At 38.2% G+C, this 16,206-nt stretch overlaps 1 long non-coding RNA gene across 1 annotated transcript in view; it reads right to left on the bottom strand.

Annotated features, from left to right (window-relative positions):
* Positions 1-1,512: 1,512 nt before the first annotated feature.
* Positions 1,513-16,206, bottom strand: part of LOC148048088 (uncharacterized) — a 116,396-nt gene continuing 101,702 nt past the window's right edge. The window contains exon 3 of the long non-coding RNA XR_015695790.1: positions 1,513-1,847. This is a non-coding gene — a long non-coding RNA (uncharacterized LOC148048088). The remainder of the gene's footprint in view (positions 1,848-16,206) is intronic.

The following is a 16,206-nucleotide window of genomic DNA, read 5'->3' as shown; positions in this document are numbered from 1 at the left end:
TGCCTTTTAAAAAACAAGTTTACATCATATTCTTATGCATGCCAGTGCAGTGTGAGAGGTAATTTAAGGTGATTCTGGCAAGTGTCGTCGGCATCTTTATATGCGGTCACATGGACAGCAAGCTACTCCCATCTGGTCACATGGGCGGCAAGCCACTCCCACAAAGTAGGTTCGAACAATTTTTGAAATCCACCACTGGACCTATAGCATGTCCTGCCTGTGGATCTGGTGGGATGGGCAGATGTAATGTGTAAAACAAAATAAAAAGCCAAACTGTATACAATAGTCCTTGACTTACAACAGTTCATTTAGTGACTGTTCTAAATTGCAATGGCACTGAATAAAGTGACTTATGGCCGTTTTTCATACTTGCGACCTCCCCATGATGATGTCATCAAAATTCAGATGCTTAGCAGATGCATATTTACGATGGTTGCAGAGACCCAGGGTCATGTGATCCCCTTTTACAAACGTCCAACAATCAAAGTCAATAGCAATAGCACTTAGACTTATATACCACTTCATACTTCTTCACAGCCCTCTCTAGCGGGTTTACAGAGTCAGCATATTGCCACCAACAATCTGACTCCTCATTTTATCCATCTCAGAAGGATAGAAGGCTGAGTCAATCTTGACCTTGCTGAAATTCAATCTGCCGAACTGCAGCTAGCAGTCAGCTGAAGTAGCCTGCAGTGGTGTACTCTAACCACTGCGCCACTTGGGCTCAATGGAGAAACAAGCTTCACTTAACAATTGTGTTACTAACTTAAAAACTGCAGTGATTCACTGAACAACTGTGGCAAGGAAGGTTGTAAAATGGGATAAAATTCACTAACAACTGTCTCTTTCAGCAACATAAATTTTAGGCTCAATTGTGGTAATAAGTCAAGGATTGCATGAAATGTTTTTTTAAAGAATCTGGATGAGTAAAATGGAGAAAATTGGGAAAAGGGTTTCATTACTCACCACCCAAAGTTCATGTTACTTCCAAGAGCAAAGATTTCCACTGGCACCAGAGGATCACTGGTGGGATTAAAAAAAAAAATACTACCGGTTCTGTGGACGTAGCTTTGTGGGCGTGATGTGGCTTTGTGGGCACAGCATGGCTTTGGGAGTGTGGCAGGGGAAGGATACTATAAAATCTCCATTCCCTCCCCACTTCAGGGGAAGGTTACTGCAAAATGCCCATTCCCTCCTGATCAGCTGGGACTCGGGAGGCAGAGAGTAGATGCGGCGGGGCCAGTCAGAGGCGGTATTTATCAGTTCTCCGAACTACTCAAAATTTCCACTACCAGATCTCCAGAACTGGTCAGAACCTGCTGAATACCACCTATGCAGAGGATCCCCTTTCTTTTTTTAATCATCTTGTTCTATAGTGAATCACATTTTCTAGAAAATGCAAAGTTTTCACCCTAATTTGAGTTCATCTATCTAAATGTTCCTAGCGCGTGGAAGTTAGAATAGAGATGTCAGTGAAGAGATACAGAAACAGTAGTGATTACTGCATGTAGAATTGTACAATGAACTTTTTAATTAGCTGCTTGCCACATCTCATTGAAATGTGAGCAACAAAAGTACCATGAGATTATTCTTACAGTCGTCTTTTTATAGCTCACAAAAATGTTCAGATTGACTTTAGGGACTTTCTAAAATAGAGAATTTTCATGGCCTTCCATTTTAAATTAACTACCTATCAAAATAATGGTAGGGAATAATTGCAATATCCAGAGAAAGTTCTGCACTTGACTTGAGGCGACAGTGCCAGTTTAAAAAATTAAAGAAGGAAAGTGCTGTAAAGATGTTTATCTCCTGCCTTTGTGAAAACGCCAAGCTGCTTCCAGGCATATCTGAAAATAAAAGGATAATGAATTTTTAACTATGAATACCTTTGACACAGATCTCAGATATTTCTGAGTCCAGTAATCTTTCTTGTGATGAGTGACTCCAGCACCATAATCCTGGGAAGACCATAAGGCATCCTGATTCAGGTGTTGCCTGGCCTTTTGGGTGTTACAGAAAATGTTCAGATCATCTTGCTTGGCTATAATTTTATATGGTTGTGACTCATGGATCATAACTAGACCAATTTTCAAGAGCTTTACAGCCAGCTGTTGTGGTGTGATCTAGGCTCAGGGACACTGGGTATAAAGTTAACAATTTGAAATGTAACAGGGAAAGTCTGCCAGCGTCCTTTCAAAATAATAAAGTTCAGAGACCACCTCATGTCACTAGGCCACTGGTCAGGAGAAATCGGTAGAGTTTATCTCTACCCTTAGCCTACCAAAGCCTGAATGTACAACACAGAAAAAGGAACCAATGAAAACCACTTAAGCAGGAGACACCCCCAAATGCTATGTAAACTCCACAGCTTTGGTTTCAGATTTCAGACATCACTGATACTTGTGAAGTTGATGTTGTAATAACAGATGACATGTGATGAAAGGCAGAAATGTTTAGTGGCCTCTTCAAAATTATAACATCCGTACTTTAAACGTCCATCATAATCCAATTTTTAATTCATTATCATTTTGCTAAAGATTTGATATACTCTGGTTTTGCTAAAACAAAACAAACAAAAGCAAGTTCTTCTTCACATACCTGAAAAACCTCATTAATAAACAATTCCGCTGGTCTAAATTTTATTTATCTCAAGTTTGCTTGCAAGTACTAATTACAGGACTGCCCTACTTTCCTTTGGGGGAAAGGATTAGCCACTGCTGGATACTTATTCATTCTTTATATTATTCCCGGATCTTAAACAGCATGTAACTGGATTTATTAGAATATAAAATAACATGATGGAAATCGGGCAACTGGGCAACTGGGCACATATTGTGGAGCCAGGATAATGATTTTCTGATAATTGATAGATCACTGTAGTTGCAATACAACCCTTCACTTCGGCATAGGGAAGGCAGTGGCCACATCTGAGAACTAGAAATATATCAAATTAAGTTTACTTTAGTATATGAATTTTGCAGTCACTGAGGGTCTGAACATTTTTTTCTCAGCTGCTGAAGTCATTGTAAATGGAAAACTGTAAAAAAAACACAGAAGTCATAGCAGTGCACTCAAAATTTTTGAATTGGAGTGAGTTTGCAGGAAATGAGTGTCCAGATTAAATTTTCAGCACGTTAAGTAGAGTTCCTAAGAAAAAGTCATTCCACGCATTTGTTTCAAACCACGTGAAGGCAAATGAAAGCGAGAGAGAAAAATTGGCTCAGGAAGTTTTATGACTTATCTGTGAAATTAAGAAAATAAATAGCTAAAATTAATCAAATAAATTCATAATTAAAACATTTTGCAGTAAAGCTAGCTATTAACTCTGAGATATGCCTATATGTGCCATATTTGCAATAACACAGCATTAGAACTTTAATTCTGTAATAGCAATTCAGTTCAAACTGGTTTACATAATTGAAATTTAAGAGGAAGAATCAAAATGTTTCTAGAGGTTCTACTTGGATCACAAATAGAGGTCTATCTATGATTTGAAAACTTCTTGCATGGGGTCCTCTTAAAGTAGATATGGTCGTTTAAGAGCCAGTCAGGAAGTTCCAGAAAAACCATTTAGTCTAAACTTCAAGCTCAAAGGGTTTAATATATTTAGACACAACCTTGTCTGCCCTTGGAAACAGACCACGGTCAGGCGCTTGGTACTTGAATAGTAGACTGCCAGGGAATTCTAGGACTGTAGGCTAGATTGAGAAGTAATTGCCAGGTTCCCCTTGGCAGGCTAAAACTTGACTGAAGCTTCCTTGGAAGCTCAACAAAGCTCAGCTGTGAATGAATTTTCACTATAACATCAGAAATGGAGCCATTTCTAGCAGTTGAATGTCTGTGAAGCTATTTTCCCACCTTATTAATCTCTTGGGCATAATTTTGGTGATTTCTCTGTCCTCTTAACCACAGCCAAATGGAGATCCAACTTTATGCCTCCTATGGTCTATGCTAAGAAGTCTTTGCTTATTAACATTCTCCAAATTTCTTGGCTGGCCTTTTTTTTTTATTAGCTTCCATGAGGTATCGTGTTTAATTATTATGAAAATAACCCAGGGCATTGCCTATACCAAAGGGGCCTGGGCTTTCTCTATTAATCCTATGCATAAATGTAGAAGACAGGGATGGGAATCCAATTCCCTATGGGGCTCATAAAGGATTGACACTGATCTTTGAGTTTTTTTACATTTTTGGAAAAGTGTTCATTCCCAGCCAGATCCAAGATAAACAACACAAACATATTTGTGTTATTTTGTTTTTCAGAAGAGTTCATAGAAGGGGATAGTAGAAAGGATTACTAATTGCAGCACAAGAGAAACATGAGTGGGTCCATCGCTACCTTCTTGTAACTTTAGTCCCAAAATGAGACGAATCAAATACTCTTTCCCCAACCCATCCCCATGATTTGTTAGTATAGCTAGATTCCTCTTGTTTTGCTGTGTGCAATATTTTAGGGTTATAAATGTATTTGACTCCATAGCAATAGCAATAGCAGTTAGACTTATATACCGCTTCATAGGGCTTCCAGCCCTCTCTAAGCAGTTTACAGAGTCAGCATATTGCCCCCAACAACAATCCGGGTCCTCATTTTACCCACCTGGGAAGGATGGAAGGCTGAGTCAACCCTGAGCCGGTGAGATTAGAACAGCCGAACTGCAAAACTGCAGTCAGCTGAAATAGCCTGCAGTGCTGCATTTAACCACTGCGCCACCTCGGCTCCATGCTTTGTAGTTTCCCTTATCTCAGATGCAATCAGGAGGTTTATGTTACTTCTAATTAAGGGGAGACTTGCGGCTTCGTCTGGAGAATCTGTAGTGTCCTTGTCTCACTCTGAAAGCACCAATCCTTTTCATTTCTCCTTTCTATCTCTCCCCTAATCCTCCTCTAAAGTGACTTGAAGGAGATCTAGGTAGATAGGGCTGGAAAGCTATTTACTTTTAAGTGACCAAGCATAGCCACATCCCAGAGTATCTTACCCAAACATTCAGTTGGTCAGTCTCTCAACCTTCAAATGAACTCTGATTATTCTGCTGCACGTTACCACCGCAGGCTATTACACTCAGCTTACGTTGCTTGTCATATTGTATTGATGTCATTGTGCTACAGTGTTAAATGTGCTGCCATGCAATATTTGATGCTGCTGCCGTATCTTTTCCTCGCCTAACCCTGGTCCCTTGGCTTCTTAGGCAATCAGTTTACTTAGCCATCTGCTCTTAATGGCTAATACAATTCTCTTCTGGCACTGTGTACATGCTATTTTTACAAATTTTGTTCTTTTACAATAGGTGTGCATTTGACTCTATCACAGAGTTTGTTTTGCTTTGATATATGGTATGTGATTCCAGTGCAAAAGCTTTGGCATGAAGAAAGAACTGGCCGTTTCAATGGTCCCACAAGTATCTATATTATCCTTAAGTTTCAAGAACAATACAGATCAAGCCTGATTAATGCAAAACTTGACCAAAGAAGTGATGTGACTCTTTGAAGTCAGCAAGTCCTAAGACAGATGATTGATACATCTCATACAATATTGTCTACCCTGATTCATATTAGTCCACTGAGATTTCCACACAAAGTTTTTTAGGTAGCATTCATCCACTCTATAAACCATAATATGTTATGTTTGGATTGGAGTTAATGTATTCTGTGAACCTAGCCATATAATGCGCCATAATGTTTTATGATTGAATCCAGAGTACAAAGTGTTTGTGGCTACAGCAAACTGAATTACATTATATGAATCCAGCCTAGAAAAAGGATTTCATAAAGCAATTTTTCAAAAGGAATTTCAGAGGGAAAGGTGGTATACTACTTGGGAAGAAGGGGTCATGAAGTCTGAACAAAAATGAAACCTACAGAGAGACATACTTCTGATCCTTTTCTGGGACAGATGATTGAACAGATTGTTTATTCTAAAGGATGCCCCCCCCCCTACTGTCATTACACTGACCATACCAGAAAGCAACTGTATACTCTAGAGTGGGAATCTAATTGAGACTAAAACTTCTGTTCTTATTTCATTTGGCTGGGCGATGTTCTGTGTCTACTTTCCCATCAGATTGCCTTCCTAGTTTCAGTAAGCTCCCTGATGAGATAGTTGTGCAGTGTTTAAGGTAAGTAACTGGAGCAAACTGATCTGTTTTGGGAAGATTTTGCTTATGCTGTACAAGGTAATTTTGTTTGCATGTAATTAGGACAATTTGGAGTGAAAACCCTAATTGCTATCGGCCAGTTTCAATTTACTGAAGACCTTCAAGATTAGTGCAACATATAGATTGCAATGTTTGAGAGAGAAACACTGAGTCTTTCATATTTAATTTATTCATTCTTCCCATCTGGAGTTTACATTCTCTGTACTTAATATACATGCATGCATGCAATACCCACACACACACACACACACACACACACACACTTTATGAAACAGTTCTGGTAATTCAAAAATGGGGCAAGGGGCACTTGTTTTCTCACGTTATATCTTTGTCCATGGGACAATGAGCCATCATTCTCCTTTTATCTTTGAACATACAAATCCAGAAATCTAAATTCAAATTGCAATGCTCCAGCCCTGGTCCTTGCACAAGGCTACTAATGAGATTTTTTCCCCCCAGTAATTTTATATTGCAGGCTGTTGAACTGATCACATGAGGCCCCAAAACATTTAATGAATTCCAAAGTCAACACAACTCCAAAATACTCAACACTTTATCAGACTTCAAAACTTAATGTTTCCATGCCAGGGTCTTGGCTTCATGACTTATATATTAATTGCTCTGTATCAAGATCCCCACTGAATACTTTATAAACATTAACTAATCAGAGTAATAAAAATATCATCGCTATTCCTTCTTAGTGCATGTTTAGCTTTGCATTCTCAGTGCAGGTGGGCACAGCAGGAGATGGGTCATGCATATATCTATTTGTAGGACACGTTAAGTGTAAGAAAACAACTTTTAGTCATGCTCAACAACAGTGCTTTGGGTCCTGCAGAGATATTATTTGGGTTTTCCCTTGTCCTTTGAATAGAACAAATTAGATTTGTTGCTTTGGATTATCACCTGAGAATGTGATTTAAAGTGAGTGAAAGAAACTAGTTTCTTTCAATCTAAACTCAGCTCTTGGTAACTTTATGAACAAATTTATGTGGCTTTCTTGATAAGAATGTATATGGTTTGCTTTGGGTTTTTCCCCAGTTAACTTTGAGTCCCAGAGGTGCTTTTTCAAGAGGCAACTGGACTTTCTGCTTTTTCTTTGAAGATGTTTTGCTTCTCATCTAAGAAGCTTCTGAAGAAACGTCTTCAAAGAAAAACCAGAAAGTCCAGTTGCCTTTTGAAAAAGCACCTTTGGGACAACCATGACCTGGATGACTGAGAATCTCCATAGATATTTAACTTTGGGTATTATTCCCAAGAGGTTTCCTCTCTACATTTCAACCAGGACCAGTCTAGCTTAAACATCAAGGTCAAAATAGACCAGGTGCTGCCATCTGTTAACACATCTTTTTTATCTTTTCCCCCCACCCTGGATTTAGGTAAGTGAAAGCCAAACCCAATCATCATCAGTCTATTTTGTAAGACATCATTAATTTTCCTTAATGGCAAAGGTGAGGAACAAGAAGCAAATGACATAAACGGCCATAAGCACTTACTCCATTTTCTACTTCTTTCCAGTCTCGGACTTAGTTCCTCCTGGAAGTGATTACAAGCAGATGCTTGCCAGTAAAATGAATTCTCATCATCATTATTTCTTTACATTTCCTATAATTTCTAATAAAGTATGTGTTCTTATTGATTATGTGTAAGCTTATGTGATTTTGTCTAAGACTGGTCTAGAATATTCAATCACTCACAGACTCTAGGCTGTCAAGACTTCTATTGCATCTTCTGTTTGACCTGGAATAGAGATGCAATTGATATTATGGGTGAATGAATAATCTGTTTTCTTTTCTCAAACTATTAAATTTCAACAAAAGCGAAAAAGAAAACTCAGTAGCAAATGCAGACTATATTGGAGAAACATAATTAAAGATGAAAATTTACAGAAAGTACCAATATATTCTACTATTTTATCTCAAATTAAATGTTTACACCAGCAATTATATCAACTGTGAGAGAAATAGCCTAAATTAAAATAAGTAAAGCAGAAAAACTTCAAATTGGCAAATAAATTAGGAAATGGTTGTTATATAAACTGAGAAAGGAAAAAAAGGAAATGATATTTAAGATTGAGGAAGACGATACTGTTTTAACAGATAATGCCAGTATCCAGAAATCCTTCCATGACTTTTTCTCAAATTTATATAAGAGGCAGGAAAAGATCCCCTAGAAAAGATAATGAATATTTAAAATTTACCAAAGCTTTCATAATCTCAGAAACAAACTATGAATAAGCCTATAGCATCTCTTGACATATCAGAGGCCATAAAAATTAAAATAGGAAAGCAACTGGTCTTTGATGTGCAACCAAATTATAAGCATTTTGAAGACCAAAATTTATATCCACTTAAAAGCACAATGAATGCTATTTTGCAAGGATTCGCTATATCAGAAAGAGGCTTAATGTTGCTTTATTACCAAAGGAAGGGCAAGATTTAATTTCAGCTAAGAATTACATACCTATTTCATTGTTGAATAATGATTATAAAATGTTTATCACAATATTGGCTGATAGATAAAAGAAAATTTTACAGGACTTTATTTATTTATTGGACATTGAGAAAACTTTTGATCACATGAATTGATCTTTTATGTTTAAAGTTTTGGAAAATATGCACTTCGAGGAAAATTCTATTCAATGAATCAAACCGATGTATACACCCCAGAAGGCACATATTATTGTCAAGGGAAATTTAAATAAACTATGTGAGATACAGAAGGGAATAAGACAAGGATGTCCTCTGGGCCTAAAAATTTTAAAAAGAGACTTGCAAACTAAGGTTTTTTTTTTTTTTTACTGATGATTTAGTTTTGGTTTTATTGGAGCCATGGAATGGTACTGAAGATTTAATAAAGAAACCTATTAATGCTTTCATGTAGATTTTGAAACATACAGGTGAGATGACCAATTACAGGCTCACCTTGCATTGAAATGTTCAAGGGCTCACACTCTTCAGTTGGTATTGATGGAATTTCCCAATTGGGTATGACAAAAGCTATTGTAAAGCAATTGCTTCAATCACCAATATTTGCGATGATACCATGGTTGATAGTACTGAATGCTGCTGAAAGATCTGCCTCTTTCATGTGATCCCATTGCAAGATAGTCACAAAAGCATGAGTTCAGACAGGAAGGAATCCAAATAATTTGTTTCCTTGAACACACTGCTAACTATCCTGCCTAAAAATGGTAGGTTGAAAACAAGTTGATAATTTATTAAGACAACTAATCACAGGATGGTTTCTTGAGGAGATTGCAAACTACTAGTTCCTCCAAGACTCACTGGCAGAATTAATCCCACAACATACGTCCTGCAACCAGATTGTCTTTCCCTCTCTATCAGCCAAGAGGTGCAAGAAACTAATTTACAAGTGTCCAAATTCATTCCCAAAAGGACCCTATCCACTTCTTCAGATTTGAAGCAGATATTTAGGAGAATTGCTTTCAATCCATGCTCAGCTCAGAATTATTAAAAAGCCGCCAGTGATGGTCCCCCATTCTAATGCATCTCCTAATGTCTGTGTCTATAGCCAAGGTTTAAGATCTCATTGCACAGTTAAAACTGGTAAAGTTCCTGGAGGTGATTTCATCCTTCCAGAGTTGCTAAGAGAAAATAAAAATCAGTGGGCTCCAATGCTGCTCTATTTACCTATATTAAGAGCACAGCACATTTTTCATGTGAGTAGAATGAGACCATAGCAATCCCTTCTCTATAAGAACAAACGTAACCCTTACAATTACAGACCTATTACCTTGCTTAGCACAATAAGCAAGATATATGCAAAATATGTTTATTTAAAACTGTTGGGTTGGGTCCAAAGTGAACATATCCTTCCAGAAGACATTATCAGGGAGGATTTAGAAAGGATCAGTCAGCCTTAGACCACTGTCTGGCCCCGTACCATTTAACTGAAAAATACACTTTTCCACCCAAAGTCACCCTTTCTGCAGTGTTTGTGGACTTCAAATCAGCCTTTGATTTGATTCCAAAAAGGAAGGTATCACAAAAACTGCAGGGCTCCTCAATGGCCATGTTTTAGTCGAGTTTAAGTTATACCATATATTTGTTAGGTGTGTGGAAGACTACACATGAAATTCCAATTAAAGTGATTTATGACTACTCAAGCCTATACACAGGAATCTACTCAACTAACAGTTAACACTATTTTGGTGCTAGAAAAGAGCCAATGGAATTTAAGAAAAGTTGGATTTAGCCCATTTGTGACTAAGAACAATTTTTGACTCGATGCTGATTCCTTTTTTTACTCTAGCTCCAGGTTCTGTCACTCCTCCTACCATACTGGACATATTGTAAGCCATCCAGAATCTTTCTGGAATTGGGCAACATTTTAAAAAATTAATAAAATACAGGCCATTAAACTATTGATATAATCCATGCAATTCTTATGGGAGAAAGAAATCTAATTTCTTGTATATTTCTTGATAATGTTACATCTACCGTAACACTGGATTCTTTCTGCCATTTCTGTGTCAAAATCTTCATTAGGATGGAAAGTGCCCAGGCTAGGTATATTTTTACAGGGAGCTATGTGAGAATGAAAGAGCAGTACTATTTACTGCCTGGGTGTAAAAAGGCCAGTATTCCTATTAAAATATCCTATGGCATTCTTATTATCACATTATCTGAAGGCACATGTTCATATGGATACATTTCTCTCACTGACTCCATTTACTGTACTCTGTATAATTCACAGGGAACAATACAGGATTAGTAGACACCGTCTAGGTAAGTTTCCAGCTTTAAGAACATTAAAGTGTTCAATGTCATTTTTTCCCCAGAAATAGCTACATAAATACAGATCTAAGATGCAAACATCCATACAACCGTTAGATGACATCAAGTATTCAGATTTTTCTGTATCATTTACTGGCATCTAATGCTTATCGGGAGTTTTGCAGTCCAGATTTAGCAGCTTACCACTCTATACATCACCCAACCAGGAACACAAAAAAGCTATTGTTCAGTCTTATCATGCCCTAACTTCATTGTTTTGTCTTTTGTTACAGGGATACCATGCATGTTTAATCAGATGGCAAAATATTTAATTCATATGTTCATATAATCACCCTGAAAAACTTATAAAGTGTCTTAACATTGCAAGTTGTTTCCTTATTATATCTTTTGTTCCTTCTTTCTCTCTGTATGTGTGTGCATATCTAAATCAGCAATACGATACATAATTAGGTATGTTTCCTTAGCACATTTTGAAGATAGGTTAATCCTAATTAGAGGTATTGCATGATTAATATTTTGATTGTTACACAATTCATTTGGAGAACTATATAATTAACATTAATAGCACTAAAGCACCATGGCCATATTATTAGTCCTATTGAACATTTCTGTCATTCAGTTAAAATAGTTTTCAGTTGGAGATGAGCTCCTCTTACATAAAATTATTTCACTAATGGAAGGTTCAAAGAAACCTTGCTTTTTCAAGATTTCTGCAGGATTTGGTTATGGTAATGTTTGTCAACCTTAGTCATTTACAGATGTGTAAATTCTTAGAATATCACTGGCTGGGTGGGGTATCTTGGCAGTTGAAATCAGCACCTCTTAAAATGGCTGGCATTGAGAAGCACTGGTCTAAGATGTGGAAATTGTTTTCAATTTTGGTTCAAATACCTGCTTAGGCAGAACATATCTGAATAATAATACCTTCTATGCCATGCATTCGCTAATTCTTTCCCTCAGTTTTCCATTAGCAGAACAGACATTTAAGTAACCTTGATTATCTCAGTTAAGCAATGGAGAATTTCATGTAGGAATAGATGCTAGTTCTACAAGTACAATTTCAAACTAGTATACACTTTTACTGCATGTTTCTCTGCTTGAGCCACTTGTATGTAGCTACTGGTGTGAACCTAATCTCCCTGTTTTTCTATTTTGCAGGATCTGAACTGGATTTAGTTGAACCAAGTTACCTAAAGAACTGTCTTGTCCCAATTATATTGTCCCATCCCACCTGATCAGGCAGGGAAGATATGTTGCAGATCTCACTTTGCCTTCTCTGCCAGTGCCCCCCCCCATTCTTTGGAATACCTTACCTCCAGAGGTGAAATGACCCCCCCCCCTTCTTTTGGCCTTCAGAAAGAGTGTTAAGACCTGGCATTGGCATGGGAGTTGAAGATTGGTAGGCATCCCTGGGGATGGTTGATGTCATGAGAGTGTTTGCTCCACCTGTTTAACTTTTAAGAGCTGAGGTGGCGCAGTGGTTAGGGTGTAATACTGCAGGCCACTTCAGCTGACTGTTATCTGCAGTTCAACGGTTCTAATCTCACCGGCTCAAGGTTGACTCAGCCTTCCATCCTTCCGAGGTGGGTGAAATGAGGATCCAGACTGTGGGGGCAATATGCTGACTCTGTAAACCGCTTAGAGAGGGCTGAAAGCCCTATGAAGCGGTATATAAGTCTAACTGCTATTGCTATTGCTATTAATACTGTAACCCTATCTTTTAATTCTGCTTTTAATTCTGCTCTTTTTCATACTTTTATCTTTTTTTGACAAGTTTTTATTGTAAACCATCTAAAGACACGTATCACATTCCTACACTTAGGCAGTATAGGAATGTGATAAATAAATAAATAATAATTCACTGGCGTTATGAAATAAAAAATAATATTATTTCAAGAATATATTGAGTTACAGGTAGTCCTCAACAGTTCACTTAGTGACTGTTCAAAGTTGCAACCGCATTGAAAAAAGTGACTTACGATCATCTTTCACACTTACGACCTTTGTAGCAGGCCCATGATCATGTGATCAAAATTCAGATCCTTGGCAATTGGTTCATACTTACGACTGTTGCTGTGCCCCAGGGTCATGTGATCACCTTTTGCAACCTTTTCGCAAGCAAAACTAATAAGGAAGCCAGATTCACTTAACAACCATGTTACTAACTTATCAACTGCAACGGTTCACTTAATAACTGTGACAAGAAAGGTTATAAAATGGGGCAAAACTCACTTAACAAATGTCTCGCTTAAGAACAGAAATGTTGGTCTCAATTGTGGTCATAAGTCAAGAACTACCTGCAGTAGACTACATTCAAAATTGATCGTTGTGGAATGTAGTGGTACAGCTTCCCTTAAGTGTTGAGACAACTATTTTTTTTTCTTTTATTTAAATATAAATGTCTTAGAGAATGGTTTTTTGCCTGCTGGCAGATGAATATGAAAAATGAACAGAATCCAACTTTTATTTTACCTTGAAGCTGATAAGATATTACTACTAAGCACCTGCTTTTTAACTCATTCAAATTGATCAGTGGGAGTTCTCAAAAGGTGTTGTATTAAACTGTAAGGGCTTCATACAAAATGGAGTCTTCAGTTTGGAGAAATATGGTCTGAATTGTGCTTACAATGATATATGAAACACACTGTATGCTGACAAATCAAATAGCTATAGCTCATCACTTTCCATAGGTATCTGCTGCCAAGAGACAACAATGACACTTTTGCATTGTTATGAATAGCTATTTTTTTCTCTTCTCTGAGTATGAGAATTCCTGCCCTCTGGGTGACCAGCAAAAACTGGCCTATCCAGCAGCTCTGTCTATTAAGCCCTTTGCAATCTATCATGCACTCCCAAGAATTCCTTCTCATTTATTTAAAATGAATACATCATGCTTGGATAATTGGTTTCCTGCTTAAAGTGCTTCTTAGCAACAGCAGTTGCTGCAGTTTCCAGGCACAGCTGCAGGAATGTCATTTGAATGCCATGGCTGGCCAGAAGGAGCAATGGCAATACAGATTTGAGGTCCTTTTCCACACTTGCAGTTGAAATCACCACCATGGCAAGACAGTGTGAAAAGAAGGTTGCCTTATTTTGGTGCAGCAATACTAAATTACTTTTGCTGGCTGTTGCCACCTGTGGGCGCATTCTGAGGTGTGGTCAAAGCTTCTTCCCCTTGGTGTTGGTCATCTTCTTTCTGGTGATTATTCTTTCATGTAGGGCCAAGTATCTAGTCTATCCCACTTCCATTTTTCCCATTCATGGGTGTTAAATTGGCATCTCACAGGCCAGCTGTGTCACATGCAGGCCACGGCCACCCCAGGTCTGCGAAGGTGGAAAACAGCATGAAATATCATGTGACGGCAATGTGACCCAGCACGTTTGACATTCGTCATATAGTCTGCTTCATGAACATTGTAAGGGGTTGTAAGGAATCAGGGTGGGTAGAGAGCAGGTGCATTTTTGCAATTTAAAAATAGGATGCAGAGCTGCACAAATCCAGATCGATGACAAAGGAAGGAAGATCACAACTGGTCTAGTGTGATATATTTTCTAATCTGTGGACCAATGAACATTGCCCCTACAACCTTTCTTCCCTGTAGCACATTTGTCTTTTTCAGCGAGCATGATGGAACAATGCTTGATCAGGGCTTCTTAGTTCAGCTTCTGCTTTGGTTGTGGATGGGGTTGCATTGTCCCAGACAGACCCAGTGTGCAATCAGGAGATTCTTCTGGACTTTGACTCATGCTGAAGGAGCAGGTAGTAGTTATGGCTAGGAGGGCCAATGAACAACTGCATATTGTGCCAGTTAGGCTCATTTCTGGATCGACTATTACCCATGTCCTAGTCATTATTCATTTAGACTATTATAATGTACTCTATAATGTATTGTCAAGTGGTCTTGCCTTGAACAGTATCTGGAAGTTTTATTGCTTCAAAACACAGTAGCCCATAGCAAGCCCCAATATGCCCATGTGTCACCTCTGTTGCAGAAGCTGCATTTCGGGGCTGCATTATTTGTAGGACCATCTCTCCACTGTTACATCTTCCCATTTTCTAAGGGAAGGCATGTTACAGGTCCCATCTATTGAGAAAATAAACATTGGTGAGACCAAGGAAAAGGGTCTTCTCTGTAGTGGCTCCCTTCCTATGGAACATCAGTCCCCTGGAATAGCATTGGCCTCCACCATGTTACTTTTCAAAAAGGGCCTTGGAATTATGAAGACATGGTACTGGCATTAGTCTTGGGGATGCAACCAACCAAGTGGCTTCTTGGGTTGTGTTTGTTACTGCTTCAATGGAGAGCAGGTGGGGAAATTTGGAAGTTTTAAATTGTGGCTTTCCATTGCTGTATACTGCTTTGAGTCACTCTGTGTGAGTTGGGTGGCCGTATAAGTTTGTTGAATAGATAATAAATACTTGTCTCCCACCCCCACCCCATTCAATTTTTCTTTACTGCAGAAGAAATTGACAGGGTGAGGGGAGAGTTGAATTGACACCTTATTGTTAGTGATATAACAATGCCAAAAAGAGCCCAAGGACACTGAAGTACTGTAATTATAAAAGCAGTTGAAGTGTACTCTGATTAAAATAAAGGGACAGAACTGGATCATAGGGAAACAAATGTCATATTTGTCAGTAGAGCACAAAATGCTGATTTTAATTAGATGAATCTGGGGCTTTCGGTGTGGGCTTTCTGAGCTCTTGCATAGCAGAATTCATGCACATTTGTTCATAAAACCTGGATTTCCCTATAGATAAAATGAGGTCAATTTGGTGTAGCATTAAGGGCCTGTTCTCTGCCAATGGATGGAAATGAGGTTGAAGTAACATTGCTCAGGCAATCTTTGTGATTACATGATTAGTTGTGTGGTCATGCATGTACTGCTGAGTGCATCCGTAGGTGAAGTTGTTACTAAAGTTATGGTCCAATCAGAACATCTACTTTTGAGTATTGGTCTCAATGCCCCCCCCCCACTATTCAGATCTCCATTGTTGGATGGTAGAACAGAGTAAGTTTTCCAGAAGATAAAATCCTTGTTCCTTTGAATATATGAAAAGAAACAGGGTTCAAGAAGAGCTTTGGTATAACTGATGTTGGGACAAGAAGGAGAAACTCCCTTGCAATGTGGCCATATCTCAGTTGAATTCCAATGAAAAATGAAAAATACTCCACTTTGAGTATCCATAAACAATCTAATTTTGTGTCCCTACTGTAAGCAGTTTCATAGGATCATTATGCTGTCCTCAGAAGATCTTCAAGCAATGCAAACATAGACTCATTATGTTTCTT

The sequence above is a fragment of the Thamnophis sirtalis genome, unplaced genomic scaffold, assembly GCF_051295495.1.
Source record: "Thamnophis sirtalis isolate CommonGarterSnake01/CBP01778 unplaced genomic scaffold, rThaSir2_p1.2 scaffold_3, whole genome shotgun sequence".
Classification (NCBI taxonomy): domain Eukaryota; kingdom Metazoa; phylum Chordata; class Lepidosauria; order Squamata; family Natricidae; genus Thamnophis; species Thamnophis sirtalis.
The sequence above is the reverse complement of the archived record's forward strand: the minus strand, read 5'-3'. Positions and strand labels throughout refer to the sequence as shown.